This window comes from Amblyomma americanum, chromosome 1 (assembly GCF_052857255.1).
Source record: "Amblyomma americanum isolate KBUSLIRL-KWMA chromosome 1, ASM5285725v1, whole genome shotgun sequence".
Lineage (NCBI taxonomy): Eukaryota > Metazoa > Arthropoda > Arachnida > Ixodida > Ixodidae > Amblyomma > Amblyomma americanum.
The window spans coordinates 322973566-322997444 of record NC_135497.1 but is presented as its reverse complement, the minus strand read 5'-3'; the positions used below and the strand labels follow the sequence as shown (position 1 = coordinate 322997444).

The 23879-nt window shown below is 49.3% G+C and overlaps 1 pseudogene across 1 annotated transcript in view; it reads right to left on the bottom strand.

Annotated features, from left to right (window-relative positions):
• LOC144120593 (tolloid-like protein 1) overlaps nucleotides 1-23879 on the bottom strand; it is a 43027-nt pseudogene that overhangs the window by 909 nt on the left and 18239 nt on the right. Inside the window, exons 7-13 of the transcript XR_013312461.1 lie at nucleotides 21619-21967; nucleotides 19944-20069; nucleotides 9643-9929; nucleotides 8624-8749; nucleotides 6076-6363; nucleotides 4218-4355; nucleotides 1246-1482 (exon numbers count right to left, since the gene is read on the bottom strand). The product of XR_013312461.1 is annotated as a tolloid-like protein 1 (transcript). The remainder of the gene's footprint in view (nucleotides 1-1245; nucleotides 1483-4217; nucleotides 4356-6075; nucleotides 6364-8623; nucleotides 8750-9642; nucleotides 9930-19943; nucleotides 20070-21618; nucleotides 21968-23879) is intronic.

Genomic DNA, 23879 nt, shown 5'->3' with positions numbered 1-23879 from the left:
AAAAATATCCCGGACGAGGACCAATTTTTCAACTACGAAAATGTGAGAAAACAGTTTAGCCTTCCTTTCTAGCCGTATGGATACGGCCAAGAGCGTGCTGATTGCAATTGTTTGCGTATGGAACCTACCTTACGTTGGATAGTTTTTCTCCTAGGTACGTGGGACCAACAGCGTTCCAATTTTTTGAGCTACTGATCTCTTCGACCTCCCCTGCCAAGTGCCAGACGTCGCGTTAATCTGAACGATTGTCACGGTGAGACGAGGGCATTTATTTTTATTTATTTTTCTAGTCCCAGCGTAGTAATTGTCTCACTGAGGCGGCGATCCTGGGTGCATATCGTGGACTAACATCATTTTTTTGTTAATAAGATTTACGAAAGCTGAACAAGTTTTTTTATAGTCACATGGCTAGTCCCAGCGTAGTAATTGTCTCACTGAGGCGGCGATCCTGGGTGCATATCGTGGACTAACATCATTTTTTTGTTAATAAGATTTACGAAAGCTGAACAAGTTTTTTTATAGTCACATGGCTGTGCCCAGGTGAATGCTCACTGCAATTATTTATTCAATTTTTCACGTTTTTCTTAGCATGACACGAATCAGCAAATTTTTCAGGTAGTTATTGGGAGTAGTAGCGCAGGCGCTAGTCTGAAACCGTTTGGGCACGCATGGACGAGCTTCATAAAAAAGAGGTTGCGAAAGGTTCGACGAATAGTTCGTGGAAGGGTGTGGTGCCAAGTTCAAATTAAGCTCCAGGTGAGGTTCATTTTCACCGCGCGGAATAAAACGTAGCATTTACCGGCACATAGTCTCGAGGCATCCTAGAAATTCAAGAGCAGTTTTCAAAAAAGCATTAGAAGGCACTGCCGTATTTCATCGTCCATCTGTAACAGCGCTGGATGATTGCGCCGCCAAAGTGCCGCGATGTTGCCACCGTTTTGGCCTTATACGTCACACCTCAAGTCCGTTTAGTGATTCATACACACCCCTTTAACAGACCCGCCACACATTTTCCTCCTCTTCGAGAAATGCGCGGATTTCGCAAAAAGCCCGTATTCGAAATGACCAGCGCGGAAACAGACACGAGAAGAAAAAAACACTGACGACAGGACGTTTCGCTGTTGTTTTTTCTTCTCGTGTCCCCGTCTGTTTCCGCGCTGGTCATTTCGAATCATGTCCCACCAACTCGCCCAATCGGCAGTTTTGATTAAAGCGCGTATCAACCGTCGAAAGCAGTGTACGTACGCGTGGCGCCGTACGCCTGCTTTCCGCAGAAGCGCAGGGTGCCGAACTGCAGGTAGTCTTTGGAGCAGCCAGGATCCTGCTCCAGCTCGAAGGCCTCCATCTTGATCTCGAGCGCGCAGACGCGGAAGTTGTGCTTGCGCAGCGTGTAGACGCAGTGTATGCCGCCGGGGTAGCCGCCGCGCCGGAAGCCCGGGCTCATCAGCTGGAACACCTCGGTCGTGATCACCTGGTCGCAGGCTGCTGGGCGGGAGCGTACGCTTTAATCCCCGCCCCATGTGACAGTCTAGTGTATGGAGCGGGCCAGCGGTGACCGGAGGGCATAAAAAGCGAAATCTCCATTATTTTTTTTTATTTTTCGTTATTGCAACAACGTGCCTTGGGAGAATGCGCGAGAGGTGCTTTTTCTGTCAGTGTTAAACACGTCAGCTAAGGGGTCAGATGTCGCTCTCTCAGCCCCGTACAGCACCACTCAGACCCTGGACCATTCAAAGAAACAGTCGTTGAAGCTTAAGGATGTGAAAAGTTATCGGATGGGTTTGGAGAGGCGTACACAGTCGCTATTTGCGTGTGTCTTTTTCCAAGCGCGATATTTCGACGAACAAAATATGCCGAAGCTGCCGTGTGCCACTGTTGTCCGTGAAACGTTCTGACGAGCGATGTGAAGATCCATAGGCAGACGAGCCGGGCAGAGGAGGAGTACCCGCGGCTGCTCTTGCGCCCATTGCAAAACACATCACGGTCTACGTATACCGCATCATGCAGTCTACGTGATGACGCCATTGCGGCGACATCAAGGAAAATGAGTTGAAACAAAGGAAGCCTTTCTCCCAAGTAGATGCTACAAAGGGAGCATTCAGCGTTTCAGCAATCTACGCTTCTTTTGTCGCTTGCAATAGTTCATTGCTCAACATGTATAGATACAAAAAACACATGCGACCTTTGTTCATTACACGAAGAAGCTATTAATGGTGTGCATGCAGCAGCAATGACGAAATGACGTGCCGTTTTCTTGCGGCTAAACAAATTTCCTGAAAAAAATATCCGGCTGGCCACTTGCGCTCGCACCTGTACGCGCTTTCAGGACTGATTCGCGCTTCCGAAATGAACTGTACAGGCAAATTGAGTAAACTGTAATCGGATTCAACTTAAATCTGTAGTGAAGCTCCGCCCACATTCAGGGCTGCCGATCACAATTCCTCCATGAGAAAAAGTAGACTGTTAAAGCTTTTTTTATTACCTAAACAAGAAGCTAACCATGAAATGAAATTGTATACGCTAAATAATTTTAATGCCTCTGGTTTGTTTTGATACTGTAAAGCATTAAAAAGCTGGTTTTGATCACTTTTGTGATTGGTCAGCGAAGTAATACAAGACGCCGGGGACAGTGGTCGATTGTTACAAAATGCTATTTTTTTAAAAGTTGTATCTTACTTGAACGACTCTTGCTCTTGGCAGTTCGGCATTTTCTTTTTTCAGAGGGGATTACTGTTTGTATGAGAACACAAAAAAACGTACACGGTCTCATACTAAATTCTACTGATCAAATCTGCGATGAAGGATGCCGCTGTCCAATGAACTTCCTATTGTGTTACATTTTGAGCCTGTTTTAAAATCATCTTTGAGAGTTGACAAGTTAAGCAGGTATCGGTAAATTCGAAACATATTAGTTGCTTTATGAGCTGCTTTAGCGGCTCCGAGCGAAATTTGGACGCCAGTAAACTGGCGCCATTTTGGTTCAGTAAAGTTGGAATTTCTTTCAGTCTCTGATTTTAGTGCGCTTTAAAACACGCTAGCAGTTCTTTGTATACTTTCCTCTTCCGATCTCCATTTGGCCGTGGGGAACGCTGCTGGGAGCGCCCCGGTTTGAACAGGGATCTGAAACTTCACCTGGCCCTGAACACCGCAGCGTTTCGCGGATAGCGTCATCTATACCGAAGAGTATATGTGATAATGTGCCTCGGAGTCCTTGTGTGATCGGACGCCCTCGGGCGCTCAGCGACTGCGGCTGTGCGCGCTTCAACGTAGATAGAGAGCAGCCGACATCGTTTCCGAATCAGCATGTACATACGGTACTAAAATGAGGAGAACCTCATATAGAACACGCCTTTCTCTCGCGCTTGCTCCCAAGCTCAGAAAATATCTTCCTTCCTTCTTCTCAAAAAACACTTTGCTTTCTGCATAGAGAGGAAATGAGTCGTTCGTGAGCTGTTCGCGCGTGGAGTCATGAACAAAAATTTTATACAATACGTTTGAGCGAAAAAACAAACAAAATTGTGGCTGCGCCAAATCGCCACCTGGTCATCCGGTATTCGTTCCAGGGAATGCAGTATGCATGTCCCTTCATGCCTTGAGGATTTGCAGTGGAGTGGCTTGCCTGACCTTGCAGAATTAATTTCTAAGTCGAAAGCCCTATATGTCCCATTAGCAACGGAATCTGTGGGCGTCCAGGAAAAGTGGTCCACAAAACCCGCAATGACGTCATGTGTAAAGAAAACAGTTTTTTGCGAAGGTGCGGGGAATTGAACCAAGGACCTTGAGACTGCGAGGCGCGAAAGCAACCCATATATAGGCTACAAAACCGCGTTGCTTCTTGGCGAATAAAGGTGAACCCAGTGCATGCGTTTCCTTGCGACTGTATGCCAATGAGTAGGTTTGTCATTAGAAAGGAAGGAAAAAATCTCAATTAAAGATTAAATGCTTTCGCCTTCAAAGCCCGTAGCAGTCTGAAGTTCCCTCCGTAATTTTCGCTCATAAACTTTCATCCATTACCGCATATGGATACGGACACGGATGAATATATGCGCACAGAAATATATGAATATGAGCACGAATGATGAAAAGCATCCTATCAGCCACTTTTTTCTTTCTTCCAGTGCCGTATCAGTAAATCAAACGTAACATTTAGTTTCTGTAAGGCATCACACAAACGTAGAAGGAAATCATTCTAAACGCTTCCACTCTGGAGCGGTCACCTTCGCCGGGCAGGGGGGTCGCCAGACACCCGCTGGATATCTGCTTGACGTCGATGCGGAACCCCGAGCGCTCGTACACGCCATCCGTGTGCAACTTCAGCTCGATGGTGTTGCGGCCCCGGGGAAAGTCCACGATAACTGCAAATACAGTTTACAGGCCGTATGCCAAGTGCTCAGCGCGCTTTCGCATCTCCGTTCGTCCTAGCTACACCCCCGCCTTTTTTTTACAACGTCAGCTGCTTTAAAACAGACGATGAGCAGCACACGAGATCCACTTATGCCCGCAAGCTATGCAACAAGGCAGACACTAAATTAGAGGATAATGATCGCTCTGAACTAAAATGAATCAACGAACTACTCAGCACCCGCATTTAGCTTTCATGTTTATAGTGGAAAGTTAGAGGTGGTCGTTTTTTCAGATCATTTCACTTGGTGGAATTCTTGTGGCCCGCCAGTGTTCCGATGTGTCCGTTTCCAAATTTACAACTCAGTTCTCGTAATTACGCAAGCAAGGCTCTGGATATCGGCGCGAAACTCCTCGCCGTTGTGATGCTGCTGTTACACACGACGTTTCGCCTAACAGTAGCGCAGATCAACAGGCGAAGCTGATGACTCTGCCTCTTTCACTTTGGACTATAGCGAAGTCGAAGACACGCCACAACTGCGCCGCAGCCGGGGCCCGGGAGAGGTTTCGCGCTGTTGTGAAATGTTGCTGTGCGCCTCGCGAAAATGCATCGTAAAAAGCTTTTTTTTCTTATTCCTGCTTCATTCATAACATTCACGAAAAAAGCATTAGGAGTTTCTTTCAAAATTCCGCAGGCGGTTCCTTATGACTTTGAAGCTATGAATTTCCCAAGTTCAGCAAAAGTAGGTGCACAGAAAGCTGGGTGAGTAGGCAGTGCCATGTTTCGAACAGCGCAACGAAGCGATACAAAGGATAAAGACCTTGCAGGCTAATCCGTGCTGCGCCTTGATTACATGCACCGGGGTATCCCGTTGTGCAGTAGGGTACCTTCCCTTTGCACTTCTCTTACCGCTGCTCCCATAGAGGCCCACGTATACAGTCGGGGCCAAAAGTCTCTGGACCGCGTGTTCCTTAAATGAAGCCGATAGCTCTGCTATTAGCCGGCTTCTGAAGATAACACTTGTGGAGATTAAAGAACAAAATTTTGAATTTCATCTCCACAAGTGTGGTTGCCAGCCACCGGTTAATAGCAGAGCTATCGGCGTCGTTTGAAGGACACGTCGTCGAGAGATTTTGGTCCCGACTGTACAAGTTGAAGTTATCGTCTGCGCTTCTGAATAAATGTGTGCCCCTAACTTTTGGGGTGAGCTTAGACCTGCAATGCTGAGCTGGGCTTCCATTGAAGCACATATATTACAGCGCTAGCTGTACAAAGGAACGCTGGCCTATGAAACGACGTTCGGCGTCCACACAGGTGCACAAGTGTACCTGCGCGCAGGATGAACACAGGGGCTGCCAGCGCACAGGTAGATTGGCTTCTGCATAAGTGCACCTGTGCACATGAGTGGACGGACGAACAAAAATGAACTGATACGGGAAAGTCGAAAAGTATCAGTGTAATGCATCTAAGGCATCAAAAAAGAAGAAACACACAACGGTGCTGCCTTGTCCTTTGCCATCTTGTGGATCGCTTCGTCATTCCGTCGCGCTGCTAAACGTGTTTAACGAGCCGCTTAAAAACAGAGTGTTCGCATCACTCGCTACTCAGGGACACGTGGACCAAAACAAATGTTGCCTCTGTAGACTTGCAACGCCCGCATGAATCTAGAATACTCCCCGGTATTATTCCCCCATACACCCAATCTACTTTTCTGCCAAGGTGCTCCCGCTCACTGGTCTGTCCGTCGCGCCGGCCGCAGTAGCGGGTCCCCTGGATGTCGAGGTAGTCGGAGGGGCAGCGGCCACTGCGCTGGACGCCCACGTCGAAGCGGCCGAAGGTGAGCTGCGCGCGGCACACGCTCGGGCTGGCCCGGTGGATCCAGTAGCGGCAGTCCAGGTTGGCCGGGTACGCGAACGGGTGCCGAGGGCTCTCCAGCACACCCCCGTCGTAGTGCAGCCGGCCGCATGTCGAAGGCTGCGCCGGCGACGACGAACCGCCGCCCGGACGCCCCACGGCCGGCCCTGCATGCGCGTACGGTGCTGTCCACCGAGCTCATCTTGTTTCCTGCGGCGACCTTCTGCCCTACCTCAGACGTGGAGCGTCTGCATACTACCCAGAGGGAAAGCAGATGGCACTGCACTTCATCCGCTACGGAGCGGAGCAGGAATGCCGGGAAGATTAGGTTTCGTAATTGGCTTGGCTGTTGCTGGGCACGAAACGTTGGCTCAGCCATAACAACACGACTCGTCTCGCGGCAAACCTCGAAGAAATTGTGGGAAAGTTTCCATACCATCCTAACACTTGTGTTCAATTTATTGAAAGCGCACTATTAAAATAATTTCATCGACGCGCAGAGGAGAGCACCGCGACGCCGCTGGTGATTCACAGGCGGAATGCACGTTTTCGGTCCAACACTAGCCAAACCGTGTAAGAAACCGCGTCTTTCCGGCATTCCCGCAGTGAATGAGGTGCTCTTTAAGAAACTCGCATAGACGGTGGCGCCAGCATTCCCTTCAAGGTGATATTCAGAAACTCTGCCCGTAGACAAAGGCGTAACGCATTTGGTGACGACGTATGGCCCGGCGCCACTGCCATGCCTCGTTTCACGCACACAGCAGTGTCACTATTAATTCCTGCTGATTTAAGTGCTTCAATTATTGCCGAGAAACATATCGCTGCAGCTGTCGCTGCAGGTGGGGATCCGAGACCGATAGGAACGGAAGGGTTTGTTCGAGCGGAAATATTCATCGTTCTAAACTTGCCGCTTCAGGCTCTTCTGTGGCAACTTAGGCAATGCAAACCGACGTGATTACATATCCTCCCGCACAAACTTCGTTTAGTCTGTGTGCCAATGTCTTTGTGGAACAAATACTATGGCCATTTTCTGCAGCGAGGGGCCTCCCGTAGAGCCGCGGAGCAGAAACAAAAGCGGTTGTTCTATAGCGGAACTCGGCCTTATTTTGAGGCTGAAAAAGTATACGATGGGCCATTGTAAGTATCAAATTATCTGCAGCCTGAGGTAATAAAAAATCCGTGCACATCAGTTATTAAAGATAAGGTGTACACTGGTAGAGCAGTAAATGTTTTGCCCATGGTGGCACTTACTATACATTTACTCATATATACTTGCTCCATCTATTTTTCAAATTCTACCGTTTAATTTATAGCTCTACAATGCAGTTATGAGGCGTGAAAGAATTTTTAATAGAAGTATTTTTAAAAGAAGTTGATCCAGAATTTTTTTCTATCGCTCAGCTGCTTTCTAGATAAGCTCTATTCATCTGTCAGGACTGTCTTAGTTGTATCGCTTAACAGTGATTCGTTATGGATTCATCAGTACATTAAGTGCGCCTGTACGCATAGTGGCACTGTTCGCCCTCATTGGGTGCGGGCACCTCGAACTGCGCGAAAGTATGCTCACAGTACACCATGCACTATGTTCTCAGCATTTTATGGAGCTGTTCATTTCCTGTCGACGTTCGCTAACGTCAACCACTACGATCGCTCGACTTTTCGTGGAGCAGCGTATGTTTGCAGATGTACACCCGTTACGAGACTGCCTGCAACTCGACGCTGCGACCAGGGCCTACGGGCACTGCTGGCGCACGCCGGCACGGTATGGCTTGTTGGAGAGGACCGAAAGGGAAGTTACTGTCGCGAAGTTGCCTATACAAACAGGAGAGAAGTTGCCCATGCATGGATTCTTCACAGGACTGTGGAAACGCGCCTTATAAAATATTCAGCTTTGTTCAATTGGATTGATGCGGACGAAATGTGGGCATTTTTCTCGACCTTCTCTTACTTTGAGCTATCATTTTGCGGCACGAAGCACGAGCTGTCCCTATCACCACTAGAACCCAATCACTACCACCCGTCGCTGAATGAAGTGTGCATAAAAATTGCTCTCGCCGATGTTAGAATTATAGCCAATGTTTCATTATAGGCGGTGTTTTATCACAGCCGGTGTTTCGTTATAACCGGTGTATCTTTCTATCCGGTGTTATAGTAGGTAACAGATGGAGAGCGGGAGCTGCCCCTAAACGGGCCCCTGGCGCCTGCTACGGTTGGCAGATGTAGGCTTCACGCAGACGCCGAACAGTCTTCGGCGTCATGGCCCTCCTAATGCACTAAAATTTCAAAAGACTGTCTAAAGACTGTCAGTAAACTATGTACAATGCGAAACCGCCCTGACAGAGGTTTCTTTACACAGTTAATAGACCGTCGTGCGCATTCAGTGTGGGACGCAGCGGCGCTCCGTGGCCGCGAGTCTTGTCGCCTCACCGAGCGGCGCCCTGGTGCAGCCGATGTCGCTCTGGGTCACCTTGACCTCGAAGCCCTTCCTGGTGGTGGTCAGGTCGGAGGTGAACACCAATCGCAACTCGTCCGCTTCTCGCGGGAAGTAGAGCACTGCAAGAGTTTGGTGGATACGAAGCGGTGCGCATGAGAAGGGAGAAAAAAGCAAGTACCCTTACCTCACAGCTGTTAAGTTGCAATATAAATCACTACCCGTACTTTTCTGTTTACTATTTAGTATACTGTCATAGTCTGGAAACTGCCAGGATCATCTGCGATAATTATCAAGTTCTTCTTTGTTTTGCCTTATTATGTCTCAGCAGCAAAATTTATACTTTTATTTTGTTTGTAGCATCGCTAACTCCAAATCTATATCAGTGTGACGGTTCGTGTACATGCAAACGAAAAAAAATAAATGATTTTATCCTTGATAAAAGTAATTTATTTTGCAAAGACTGCTTGAGGCAAAGATTTAAGACAGGTTCACGAATATGTACAGTCGAGGACAAAAGTCTCTGTACAATGTGTTGCGTCAACGAAGCCAATAGCTCTGTCAGTCGGCGCTAGCTGACAGCCACACTTGCAGAAGTGAAAGAACAAGATTTTGTCTTTTACTTCCACGAAGTGTGGTCTCTAGCCGCCGGATAATAATAGAGCTATCGGCTTCGTTTACGAAATACGTGGTCCAGATACCTTTGGCTCCATACTTGTACGTGCAGGGTGGCTATGAAAGAGAGTCCTACCCTTCCGAACGTGCTTACAAGCTCGTCGACAGGCACAGAAGGCGGTGTGAAGGTAGTAAAGCCACCATAAAACCGAACAGAATTGCAGTTCTGGGCTGTGGGCCACACGCCCTGTTACTCTGTGGGTGTGAATCGCACCGCGTGTGGCTCGAGCCCTGCAAGCCAGTCGACATCGCTATCGGGTGTCGCTGTGTCCCTTCAATAGCTGTTCGCTCGCTAGAACTGCGATTCAGTCGGTTGGTGGATTTACTTGTTAGGACTTGCCTCGGGAGGTCGACGACCGGAAACCGCAGAGGCGCTCGCCGGTGCTCTCGATGAGCAGGGCGTCGGCGGCGCAGTCAGGGGCGTCCTCGACGTCGAAGTCGACCAGGTCGAGCCGCAGCTGGCACACGCTGGGCCGCGGACCAGCCGCAGCCGGTACACGCAGCGCACTCCGGCAGGGTAGTCGCCCGGGAACGACGGCGACCGCACGATCTCCACGTCCCGCGACACGGTCCGGTCGCAGCTGCCCGGCGCCCCCCGGAGCCGCCGTCGCTGCGTGCGCCGCCGCGCTGCCGCCTCAGCGGGTGCGCGCATTCGAACGAGCCATGACGCGTCGTGAGACCACTAGGTGAGACCACTAGGGTAGTGGTCTCACGACAGCCGCCTTTGTAGACGCTGCACCGCCTGGCGCACAGTGGGCAAAACGCAGACTCGACCACCACGCGGTGAGTGTCGTAAACCGCGGCGGAAGCCGGCATGTATTTCGGCAGTCGGGCGAAATACAAAAACACCTTTGCCCCGAGGTTATCGTGCACGTTTAAACAACACCCAGGGTGCCAATCAATCGATTCGGAGCCCGTATTTGCGCATTGCGTTTTGAAGGCTCCTGTGCTGCCATGTTGGTGTGATGCGGCCACGTGATGCGACAGTAGTCGTGACATGATGCGCACACGCCCATCGCACGGGATTAGGACGTCGGCAGGACGTCACCGTCTTTCGTTGTCATCATCGCTTGCAAGCCTCGTGTCCCCACGGCAGCCGCATGCTCCTGACCTGTGTTGCACATGGCATATGTAATTATCCGGATGCTCGTTTCATTACTGTAGTCGGATACAACTTAAGAAAAGAGCGGCAGGCATTCACTCTGAACTAAAGTACCTACATCTAGGTACTTTACTCTGAACCGACTCAGCTGGGGTTAACTCCTGCGCATTCCCCCGAAAAGGGGCATTTGGCTCGCGCTCGCCGCGAAGTAAGTTGAGGCTCCTAAGGGAACGCTGCGTTCACGAAATTCGAAGCAATAAAACAACCAACGAGTCCAAACACAAATGCAAACGCCTGTTCTGAAAGCGCTTCCGAGATGGCGGAAACGAGCTATTCATCTGTGCGCATGAGACCGCTGCTGATGGTGCCGCGCGGAGTCCTTTGTCGCATGCTTTTTTCTTAACGTTTGTTTAATCATGAGCCAAGTGACACATACATCGCCACAAAAACATCTGAGTGTTTTTCAAAGGTTCTTTAAATTTTCCGATACCTCGCTAATTGATTGGAATATTTAAGGATTTTATTATCACTTTCACTTCATTAATTGGTTACATGCAGTAAAAAGTTATGGGTGCTTAATTGCATTACTCATTTAAAATGCATTAGCATTAGGAGCCTTTGTGTACTAGGTAGCGATTTGTGTATCTGCGACGTTTCTGGGCGGACTTTGCCTATTTGTCAGAACGGTACCGTTTTTTTTTTACGCCACACAGCTGCCTAGTCAGATGTGGCGTTTATGTAAGCTTGGCAGAGGAGCACCATGAGGCAGGGAGCAGACTGAGTCATTCTTACATGTGGAGGCAGTCAATGGCCACCGAAACCAAAAAAAGCATAGGGAAGTATTTATTTTTTTTCAATTTGTGCTCACCAATTGGAAATTAATGACGTAATTATTTTAGGGCTGAAAGATAAGTGATTAGAATGTAATCATTTTCATTTGCAATGGGTCATTCTTAGTCATTATCCATATTGCAAGGTTAATTCTTAATCCCATTTTTTTTTTTGGGGGGGGGGGGGGGGGGGGGAGGGTTCTCCCGTGGCAGCCCCACCTTTCGGCCTTTCCTTCATCTCCCCTAAAAGTGAAGAGGAGGATTTCTTTCTTTCCCCTTTGTCACCTATCAGCTGCGGCAGGTGGCTGTGCCGTATACACATCCTTACACATACCGAAACCAGCGGGTGCTCACAGTGCGGCTTCTAATGCTGACGCATTAGAATTACGATAAAGATGCACGAAAGTTGACAGTATAAAGCTGCTGTTTGTTAAGATAGAGCGCTCGGTTAACTTGTGCTGGTGTCACTATCTATCTTGGGCACCCTGTAGAGTACTGATGTCATCGACATGTAAGTGAGCCTTCTAAACGAGAGCCACAGTGAAAAACCAATATTCAAGCTTAAAGGGACCCTTAAGTGATTTCGATGGGCCTAGCCTAGTGCAAAAGATCCGTAGAAGTTGGTTTGGTTTGGTTTATGGGGGCTTAACGTCCCAAAGCGACTCGGGCTATGAGGGACGCCGTAGTGAAGGGCTCCGGAAATTTCGGCCACCTGGGGTTCTTTAACGTGCACTGACATCGCACAGCACACGGGCCTCTAGAATTTCGCCTCGATCGAAATTCGACCGCCGCGGCTGGGACCGAACTCGCGTCTTTCGGGCCAGCAGTCGAGCGCCATAACCATTCAGCCACCGCGGCGGCTTGATCCGTAGAAGTGGTCTTTGTGTTCGAGCTCCAAGGGGCGAGCTTGGAGGCTGGCGCTTCTGCCCACTGACGTCTTTGGAGTAGGGGCCGGACGGTGAGGTATGTCGCCCTAATCGATTGCAAGCTACTGTGGGCAGCGAATTTTAAAAATTATTTATAAAGTATAGGCCCACACAGAGCTTTCAAATTTGACTCGAATACCCCACAAAGGTCACGTCTACAGATCTGCTGCACTAGAATAGGCCCATCGAAATGATTTCAGGGTCCTTTTAAGGAGATACTGCCATCTATGCCACCCGTACGATGCCCGTAATTTCATTAAAAAAGGACGTCGTGAGCAGGTTAACGCTCATTCTTCACCTAACTTTATCTTTGGGATGTCAAAAGGGTTGGTCTACTACTAATGCGTCCCTATAGATTGCCGGGGTTCAGGTGGTCTTGAGGATTTCTTAGGAGCCCTTCATACAGCTGCATATAATATGTAACGAATTAAAACTGTCTTTCTGTTGGCTGGTTGATGTGCGCAGCTGTGTATATTGTTTCCGTCATCATGGGTTCATTGAAAAAAGAGAATACCTTTTCACGACAGCTGGGCGCCACTAACTTTAACTGTAAGGTCCTTATGTGCTCGGAAAATGAGCTAGCATAATGTATAAACAGCGTTTAGATGATCTGCCCTTTTAAAGCCTTCATGTGTCTGTGTCCGGACACGCGCGGTTCCACGTCCGATGTCCTCAGAAGCCTTGTGCGCTGAAGTTACGTAACGTCTCCTGCGTTGTTGTAGCTTTAAGTGCCGGCCACTGCTAAATGTTGCGGGTTGGGTGGGCTTCGTGGAACGCGGAGGAACAGCTCCTCTGAATGTTTAAAACGTCTGGGGAAAATGATGCATGGGAATGGCAAGCACCCAAACTAACTCGTGAAATGGTACTTGCGGCACCCTTTCTGAAAGGCGCTGACCCCGTTCAAACATCATTTTAAGATGGAAACAGTTGTGTATAAAGCGCCATGTTGTGTGTGTGTGTGTGGGGGGGGGGGGGGGGTTGACAAAGTCTCTTTTTGAAGGGTTAAAGGGTGTGAGTTTTGACACCACTGTAAGGCCGTCACTATTTTCCAGCTGCGTCCCTTTGCAGGACGCCGACACACGCGGGAAGCGGCTCCCCCATTACAAGCGAGAGCCCCGAAAGCAAAGTGCATACGGGAAATGGATAGGGTTGTTTGACGCACCGCCGCCGCCTTGAGGAGACCCCCCTAACGACGTAGGCTATCGTCGGAGAGGCACCCGATGTCCCTCAGCATCCCGCAGTGCCTCGTGGCCGAAAAAAAGGCGTATTTCCAGGATCGCAATGACAAACACCTGTTAAGGCAAATATGCCTTTCCCACCCAAGCCGTGGGAAAACAGAGCCGTTACTCATCTGGTTTGCCGAAGCGGAAAGAGCACTCGAAAGGGGCGACTGCGTCGCTTTTCTGGCAACGAGCGCCAAATAAACCCATTCATTCTTATTAGCCGTGTCCTGCCGTCGGTAGTGTGGCGGCTTCGTGGCCCTTTCGCTCCCTCTTCTGTTGCTGACGGGCGACACGGATTGATGATGGGTTGGAGCATATCAGTGTCAAGAACTTGACGAGCAACGTGAGCGGTTCGGGGGGGGGGGGGGGGGGAGGGGGGGGGAGGAAAGTCGGGAGAATAGCTCCGAAGGGAGAGCATGTGGGTACTCTTACTTGAGAGAGAGTGGTGGCGTATTTGTTTTTTGATTTGGTTTGTGTTGTTAACGAGACCCTGGGTTCGAGGGCTAAGCCCAGCCCACGGGGTAGTCCCCATCTTCCCATGTTATTTTTGATTGGAGAATTGATGCTTAGGGCGGGCCACTGAAAATGACCTCCCTTAGTCCTTTGTTAATTAAGTGTTTAAAAGCGCGCGTGAACGGATGGAGCCCCCAGCATGGAGCCCCAGTCTGAGCTGGGGCTCCATGCTTAGCATGTAACGTGGTGCTACTTCGGCTCTAATCCGTCGGGTCGATGAGTAAATTAGCGCAGTTTGTTCTTTTGTAAATCAGTTCGTACTTCTTCCAGTTTAATTCTTTGTATATGTATGATGTAAATATATGCTCAGCAGTCATCATCTACAAGCACGCCTCCTGTCCATCTTCAAAGCCGAACGACACTGAGAGGAAGGGTTCGTAAACCTTCCTTGAAGAAACGAACGACCTGAAATTCTCCTACCCACTAACCGCCTTTAAGGGTGTACACCACTTTACGGTGCACACTCTAAACACAAATACTCCTGTATAAGACTAAAAGGGAAGTAAGCTGTACACCTTACTCCCTTTTACTCCTTCCTGTTTAGATTGTACCGACGATGTAAACATATGAAGTATGCATGTAAGCGGCGCTGCTTTTTCTTTATTAAGCGAGTATATGCCTGTCGTGCGCGGCTGGCTTGGGCACATCCGGAGCCCCAAGTAAACACATACGGAACGCCGCCTGTGTGTGGACAAAGTGCGTACCCTGTGATTCATTTTCTTTTTTGACTCCACATGGAACTAATGAGTCAAGCGGACGGCGCCGGAGGGGAGTGTGGGGTGCGCAGGCGACCCTGCTTGGCCGGGCCCCATGGTTTGCAGCCCCGCTCCGAGAAGCAGCAACGAAGACGCGCGATGCCTTTCATCCCTACCGCGGCGACGCTGCGCAAGGCCATGACCCGGGCGGCGGTCGTTCAGTGTGTGGCCAGGAGGCAATTTTGGAGACGCGTTTCCTCATGCTCACTGTGAGCGCTTATCAGCTCCATATGACTGCCAGGCACTTCCTGTGCACGTGGGGGCGTCAAGAAGGATTGGGGAGCGGTGGCGCCTTAAGTGGCCCCTCGGGGACGGCTTTCGACAATCTGTGCGGTCCTCGCATGCTCTTTAAGCGAGTAACATGCCGCCCCGCGGGGGGAGGATGGAGTGATCCGAGAGGGGAATTACTGTTAGTATTCGTGACAATGACCTGTACCCTCTCCCCAATCTTTGATTGGGCGTGTTTTACTCTCCTCTGTCTCCTTTTCAATGTGTTTTCCTTTCCCATGTGTTTTATTGGATGTTTTTTCCTTTCCCCGGTCCCTTGATTGGATGAGTGCTTGTGTTTTGACCTAATTGGTTGTTGTCCCCACTGAGGGCGGGGACTTAGGGATTAAAAGAAGACGTTTTGGTGGGACCGGGGATTGATTTCGTCTGGTCACTCTGCGGATCAATCAGTATGTACATAGTTGTTCTCCTTGTTGTACCTTCCGTTCTGTCTTAACTATTTTATATGTTATTCAACAGTTTACTTCCTGAAGTTCCTCGAGTAGTGTGACTGAGCAAGTTTTAGAACCTTAAGACGTCGGCATCCAACATCTTCTACCTTTCCCCTTCGGGCTGACATCAAAGAAGAGAAAGGGGTAAAAGGAACGCAACTATGCCATTGGGAGCAAGTCACAAAGGGGGATAGCAATTCAGGACAAAGTTATATATAGGAAGGAGTGCAGTACAGGTTCACGAAAGATCCGTCGGGAGAACAAAATAAGATACGCGATTCCGTCGAAAGCTGGCCTGCCTGAGGAAGCGTATACGCACAGAAAGCCATTAAGCAGAGACGGTTTGACAAAACTCCTGGCTCAGGCCTTCGCAATTGTCTCCTTTTGTGATTTCCCTAAATTAGTGTGACGCCATGGCCAAATTCTCGCACGCGAATGAGACAAAATGTGACAGGTTGTGGTAAACAACAGAGCCTGCCTTCGCAAGACGCTGTAGCGCTTCGTATAGGCGTTCCAGCTGCATGAAAGAGGCGGCGTTGCAACGCTATAAAGAATCCAGTCGCTTGAAATCGAAACTGTGATAGGAAACTATGCGATCCGGGCAGCTAATCAAGCGCAGAAATTCTGCAGAAATTTTGTTAAATTGTACTTTCATCCACTTTGCGCTTTCGCATTCCCTCTATTTACACTTTTCTATACGAGCTACGACCATTACTGACAAACGGTCTTCTTGTTGAACGGAAGCAACGAGCGAAAATATCCGCGCCCCGGTGAAATATGTCAATAAAGCGAGTTTGAGTGTCGGCAGTACGACATACTTTATTATAGCGGCGGCAAGAAAAATGAGTTGCTGTCGTGCGGTAAGCACCACGAAAAATGGTTCTGGAAGAAGCGAAAATACCTGTCGGGGACTTATCCAATTTCTGTAGGGCATTGCGACTGGGTGTGTGTTGCAAGCACAGTGCAACATGTCGCAAGGTAACCGTCAGGCGAACTACTTGAACGAAGCCACGACGAACACGAACCCAGTGAATCACATTCCTCTCTTAGATGTCCCGATAAAATCCAGTACGTCGAAGAAAATAGGTGCTTCCGGTACGTTTTACCACACGAGATGTCCTTCGTCAATAGTCCTGCAGTTCGGTATATGTGTCGTGCGTCCGTCAAGTTTGTGCACTATATGTGCATTCGATGGTTTTATGCCATGTTTCCGAGACACGTAAAGTGCCACTTTCTCAGTTACATCGCAACGTTTTTTCTGCCCTATTAACTATCTACAGCAACACAGAAAATGCTTGCGTCTGCAAACTTCGCAGTTGGAAGTGTTTCAGAAGCGACGCGAACCCGAGACCTCTGTCTGGACGCATGCTCGTTCGTCCCTGGGGGTGACCGTCCTTGCAGGTACTCGCTACCCTTGCACGCCGTTGGGAATAATACCAATGACAGAAATACTGCATGTTTAACCTACAGTGATGTACGACTGTGACAGGCTTTTCACTTCGACGAATTCATGTTATGACATAAGGAGAGCTTTTATGCGTTGCATATTGCAATCACTCAGTTCAGCCCTTGGGCGCGGCCGGGCAGCCACTATTGACCTTTAGCGCAAACCACGTGACGTGACGTCACGACAGCCGGAGGAAAAGCTGGGCCACCAACTCGCGCGGTCGCGCGCGGCCGCAGCCACCACCTGACTCCCGCTCCTCCCGCTAGGGACGCTGCGCCGGCGCGTGACGTCACGGAGGAAAAGCTGGGCCCCAACTGGCGCGGTCGCGCGCGGCCGCAGCCACCACCTGACTCCCGCTCCTCCCGCTAGGGGCGCCGCGCTATGATTGACGTCACGGCATATGTATGGACCTCCTTCACCCCGCGACGTCACGAAGGTGCGGTGGCGCTGATGTTAGCAGCGACTTTCGCATGGTAGGCAAAACAGGTTCCGCTTGGCCGTGCCTACCGCAGCTGCCGCAGCTACCGGCGGCTGCTTCAAGCGTGTGCACTGCAGAAGCAGCATGTATTGACCAGCTGCGTCACTGCTGGATCCACGTAGTAGCATAAAAAATATTAAATTAGCCTCGATAGGTTTCTCGCGCATAAATGCCGCATTCGGAAACTGGCTAACAGGCACTGGGCCACGGTAGTAAAGCGCGAAGTCTGGGAGTCGATAGGCACTGCCACTCAATGCACTTAATAGCATGCAAGTTACTGCGTTCATTCACCTGAACTTCAGGATAGTAGGCTGATAATTGCTCAAGGAAAAAAAAACATATGCAGCTGCACACGTACTTATCACCTTGAGCCGGAGTGCACGGGGCGCCGACAGGTTCACTCGCCCCCAAGGAATGCGTTTTTTTGTTAATAGCACACCATGTTTTAATGGCGCGTTTTATGACATTTAATATTTACTTGAAACTGTTTCTTGATATGACGACGTAATTATTTCGTTCGAGTAGAAAGAAGTGTGGTAAGTTGTGTCAATCTTGCGCGGTCGCGTTGGTGGGCTTAGAATAGCGTACATTAAGTGTGCTAAATGCCATATGCTTTTTCATTGCATCATGCATGTGTCATGTTTCATGAGGTAGTACATGATCGCGAAGCTTGTTTGGAAAGAAGCAGCCGCAGGCGTTCTACTAACAGACACGTGGCGAGATTGAGAGGGGGACGCGGTAATGAAAAGTGTTTTCGTTATTCATGCATGCGATATGTAACTAAACTTGGTGCAAATATGAAATTCCTACGCTAGTTTCAGTAATTCCTTTTATTTATAGCTATACCTGGTGCAGTTCTGGGTAATTATAATTAAAACCGTCGTCAAGTCCCCCCAAGGTCTCAAATAATTGAGTAGATAGTGCGCAGTTTTTTTATGCCAGCATGTACATAAAGCCCTGTTCTGTACGATGACGCGATTAGTTATTTTTCTATATGATCAGTACTTATGCATGCATAGTTACATGAAAACGTTTCTTACAAGAAATAACTAACACAGTACTGCACGTGTAGGGAAAAAAATCGAGAGATTTATTACGCTCCTCAACGTCTCAGGAATAGTTTGCTACAAATGGAATTATTTGATTTTCATGCGAATTACGAAGGTGAGTGATCCAGTCGCAGAAAATGTGAGAGGTCACAAAACGCACCTTAAATTTTATTCCCATCGTTTATGGCATCTTCGCTTTCGCTCTGGTCAAAGAAATGCGCCACTGAAATCAAAGAAATTACCTCACAATTTTTGGCGACCACACTTCTAAAAAGCGTAATTTATAAATTTCTACTCAATATTTTGCTATAATTTTTCGTCACGAAACTAGACTTCAGGGCTAGGAAAGAAAATAATTCCAGAAATCAAAAATTTTCACCAAATCGACCAGCTTAACAGAGGACAAGTCGGCCTGGCTGGTGCGTGGTCATGCGGCTAAAAACAGCGCTAAGCGAGACAGGAGATCAGGGACACGACGCTGTCCCCACTTTTCGCACAGCGCGACACGTACGTATGTCAGCAGACGATGAGCGCATGTCTGCTCCGACGAAACAAGGCCAGCACTTCCCCTCACTATTGTCCCGAAGTAAATCATTCCGGCTAGTGCAGAGTGTCAAAACTTGTTTTATTCAATGCCTAGCGCATAAATAAAAGGCAGGAACGCTTTCTACATGTTTACTACTAACCATATATACAATACAGTGGCAAACTATTTCTCTGTATAGGCCGCACGTGGCCAACGCGAGCTCGTGTACTTCAACAAATTACAAAGTTGGAAGCATCTGCCATTGCTATGATTCGCAAAAACTGGAAACGCGCCTACAAGCCTTGAAACCCCGCGCTCAACACCTATCCGCGACGCCACTCCCAGACCTTTTGCCTACCACGAGCTCGCTAGCGACTGCAGCGCCACCTCGTTTGTTTACAATCATGCAGGAGGTCTATAAAAGAGCTGCGCTCCTTCGCCGGGACAGTCTTATACACCTGTCACAGGGGCATTTCGAGGGCCCTCGAACCGATAGTCTATCGACTCAAAGGCGATCGAGCGCTGCTACACGGGCAGTTTCAATGGCGATCGAGTCAATAGCCTATCGAGTCAACGGAGCAGCACGGAACTCCATCGAGATATACAACGCATTCTTGGCTTAACCAAGCTAAGCCTGGCCATTTTTCTATTGGTATGCTGTTTCCTGAAAATGTAAGCAAATTGTCTTCATTTGCGACGTCTACCAGATTCGATAATGATTCGAGATTGATGTTTTGTTTGAGTTCCCAGTGTACTCGGGAGAAAAGCAGCGTACAACATTCCGTTGCGTCGGCAGGCAGTCTATCGGAATAATAATAATTTTCTTGCTCCGCACGTAGTTTGCCTATACAGCACCAAGAACACATGAAAAGAGCGCGTTATAGAACTCGCATGCGTGCGTTAAATTTACCTAGAATTAGCTAAAAGTAGCATATTAAAGAGCGTGCGGTACACTGTCACTCTTCTGAATATTCTGTATATCAGATATTCGGGCGCCAAGGGAATACTCTACTTCTGTCTAAGTGAGAACAGTGTCAAAAACCCATGCTGGAATTCCGTTTATATGCACTTACGTTCTAACACCGGGTTGAGGCATGAGTTCTGGAGCTGCCGAACCTCGATTTCGAAGCCGGAATCCGTCCTGAATCCATCGGTGATGAAGTACAAGTTTATCGAGTCTTGATTGAAGTCGTAGGTTCCTGCACAGAGTATTCAGACTGCATGCCATGTACTCACGCGAAATATGCAGTCTCTGTGAATTCGCGCAGTCGCTAAACGAGGCCTTAGAAAACAAGCTAGCATGAATGCGAGCGAAAAATCTCTCTTTCTAGGCGTCTAGCACGGGCTCAATTAGTCATTTCCTCTCAATGCACAATTTGTTACTTTCAACTTAAAGATCCAGTAGTCGTGCAATACGGATGACTGAATAAATGCTACCACTCAAAACCAGAAGTAATCATTGCGCAACGTATGGCAAATCTGAATTACCTGAAGCCTGAATAAAAAAAATAAGGAAACGTGCTGATCCCACCAGAATGGTGCAAGTTTTTTTGTTTCTTGGCAGACGTACAGATCAGATTTGCTTCTTTTTTGCATGCAAGCAACCTTCTGTAAATCTCGGCCTTTTTCCCATCATTGGCACAACTGCTTGTGAATGGAACATAATACTTGCAAGACCTGCTGTTGGATTCGGCAAACCTATTGAACTGTAATTTCAGTAACACATCCGCGCCGATATCAGTTTTGCCGCACGCTCATGCCAGAACAGAAAATTAACGAGACGATCAGACATCTGGTACAGCACTTCTGCCAAAGCAGTTGGATTTGCCCTAGATGATTTCTATGCTTTTACTCTATTGAATGCTTTTACCAGAGTCCTGCAACACTCCTACGGGTTCTGCTTTTACTCAAAGCCGAAGCTTCACACACGTGGGAAAATTTTTTAGGAGGATGAGGTGGGCAGGGGTGGTTCTAGGGTGGCAGAGGGTGGGTGGGTAGCCCCCTAACTATGGTGGGGAGAAGGCTGGTGGGTGCTGCTTCTGGAAGGTAGAGGCTTCACTTCAACAGACTTTAGATTCCCGGGGTGGGAGGGGGGGGGGGGTGTAAAGTGGCACTGCTCTCGCAGTAAAATGGACACAAGCATGGAAACTCAAAGATATTAACGTATAATCTCACTGATTTCTGTAACAGTAAGGAAAGCCAGAAGCGCCCTGGTAGCACAATGCGCAAGCAGGTGGTGACTGCACCACGGGCGGGAAACGTCACGCAGTCGAAATCCATGAGAGAACGCACGTCCTGTAATTTTATAGAAAGGCTCAGAGACTAGAAGAGGTTGCAAATGTAGGTCACGTAATGGAACCTGGTGCAACAAGCATACTGACGTGCCTGACTGCTGAGTCGAAAAGGAAGCGGTACACTGAAGGAGTGCTTGGTGGCGTCCGTTTTGGCCACGCAGCATAGAACGCCAATGCGCAACCACATGTACCGTGCTGCCAACAAGGCGCTAACGAACGAAGTGCGAAGCGAGGTCACGGGCACATGGACAGGTGAAAAATGTGCGAGCGTAACAGAGCCGGACGAACCGAGTAGGCATTACTGCTCCGTCGTCCGTGAAAGCCGCACTTTCACGCGTGGCGAGCTAGTCGCCTCGCCGTGGACGCGTAAAGCCGGAACGTTGCGGCAACACAACGCGTATATATATGCCACTCTGTACGCATTCTCCAAGGGCGCGCCGAGCGGCGTACTCACGGCTGCCGGCGTAGCGGCCGCAGACCCTGCTCCTGTCGGGCATCTCGAGGTAGTCTTTCCTGCAGCCGAAGCTGTTCTCGAGGCTGAAGCGCCTGAAGAGCACCTGGAGACGGCACACGTTGCGGTTCAGCCGCAACACCGTGTAGCGGCAGCGCAGGTTGGGCCCGTAGCCGCGCGGGTAGCCCGGCGAGCGGATCAGCGACGACGCAGCCGCCAGCCTCTGGTCGCACACGCCTGCCACGAGAGTTGGCGGCATGCAGTTGGCACAGGCCGGCTTGTTGCGGCGCGAGCCGCAGAGGATAATGAGACAAAATAAAATCTCGTTTGCCGGCAAAGTGAGGGCGTGGAACTGCGGCGTACAGTGTGCGTTAACTTTGTGCAGAGCGCTCGAGCAGTGAGCTCTAGACAATAAAAACTGAAATTAGATAGCAGCCCGTGGTTTTCGGCAAGGTGTCGCTTTGTTTGCAGGGCCGTGCGCCACTCGAGTGCTCTACTCAAGGGTAACGCAGACTGCACACATACCTCTAGAGACCAAGGGTATACGAGTTTAGTGTATGTGACATGCGAGCTTTTGCACGTGGCTTGAGTAGTCACATATTTTATACAGCATTTAAGCTTCACTGCTTTTTATGTCCTGAACCAAATTCCCATCGGCACAATGATTTACTTTCCTTTGACTTCTCAATACCTTAACTCCTGGCGTGTGTTTGCTGAGCCGCGCACTATGTGCGTTTTGCCACTCACAGTGCGCGTGTCTTAGGCTTGCATGGTCATGAATGTAAGCATGCAATGCTCGCGCAAGGAAGCTGCCAGCAGAGTGTACTGTAGAAGTCGCGACACTTACCTTGCCCGTGATTGCTGCACCTAGGTACTATCATCGTGAGTAAGTCAGAGATCCCTGCGAGCGCTTGCCGAACTGCATCGGCGCACCACCTAACGGAAAAATGCCTGATGTCGAGACCGGCGGAGTGTGCACACGTGACCCGCCGCTTGGGTCGCGCAGTGAGCGAGCCGTGCGCTTCCGTGGTTCTGTACATTACGCCATATATGCAGCACTGTCGCTTAGTGGGCACCCATGGTCGGCGTCAAAGTGGGAGAAGAAACAGCGGTGCACTTTAAATCACACCATCGATCCGCATTCGGGGCTGGCTAGCAGAAGCGGCGGCTCGCTCAAATACCTCTGTCTGAGAGCGCAACAAGTTCGCCGGAAGGAATGAGCACACCAGCGGGTCGTGCGTGAAGCCCATGTGCTTCATTGGTCACATGTTCTAAAGGGTCGCATGCCATTTGTGTTACATCGTTTGTCCCTGTCTTCCTTGCGCAAATGCGTATCTAAAAAAAACGAAGCGCATGCGCACTGTGTGGGTCTCGAAACGAAAAGCTGTGGTGTAACGCCGAGATGCAGTAGTTCAGCACGCGCTCGCAGCGTTCTCGCGCGTTTGCTCACGGCAGGTAGTACTGCCCCCGTCAAAAGTATACAGCCCACAGGGTTTGCTTCTAAGCTGTTTAGCGGGGCTGCCTAACAAATCTAGGAGTCCAAAGTTGGGAGGATAGAAGACGCGATGTCATTCCTCTTTCTAGAGGTCACGTCGCTGAGAATGCACAACGCGGCCTCACAAGCAAACCCCTTGGGCCGTATACTTTTGACGGGGGCAGTACGTGTATGCGATTTGAACGAAACACGGTATGTTTTCAAGCTTCGTGAGAGCAAATGGCGCGTGCTTGGTTAGGGTGCGAAGGAGCCAAGCCAGCGGCTGTGCAGCAGTATAGCGACGCCTCTCAGCTGCGACAATCGGACAGTTGGCGGCAGCAGCAGAGGAGAGCAGGGGGAGGGAGCAAGCGAATGACGGTGAGCCTGCGTAGTCGACTCGTCTCTGCTGCTCTGCCGAGTTGGTGTCAACCCTGGCGCTGTCTCTCGCCAAAGGGAAAACAGCGTCATCCCTTTCTACCGCTGGCAGCAGCGCGGTGTGCGACGATGGAACGATTCGTGCCTTACTGTAACGACCGTCTGTGTTTCAGTGAAGCCTGCCAGCAGTTCTTAAAAGCAGGTCTTTCGAGGTAAAAAATATAGTTTTGCGTGATAGTATACCAGTGTTAGCGGACTTTAGAAAATAGGTGAATCATGTTAGCTAGTAAACTGGTCAACTAAATTCTCAGTACTAGTACTCGTTTTTCTGCGCTAAATGTTTTGCAAGCAAAACCAATTAGTTCGCCCAACTTTCCGTTATTTGAACTATTACAATTAGGTGCCTGGTTGTGAT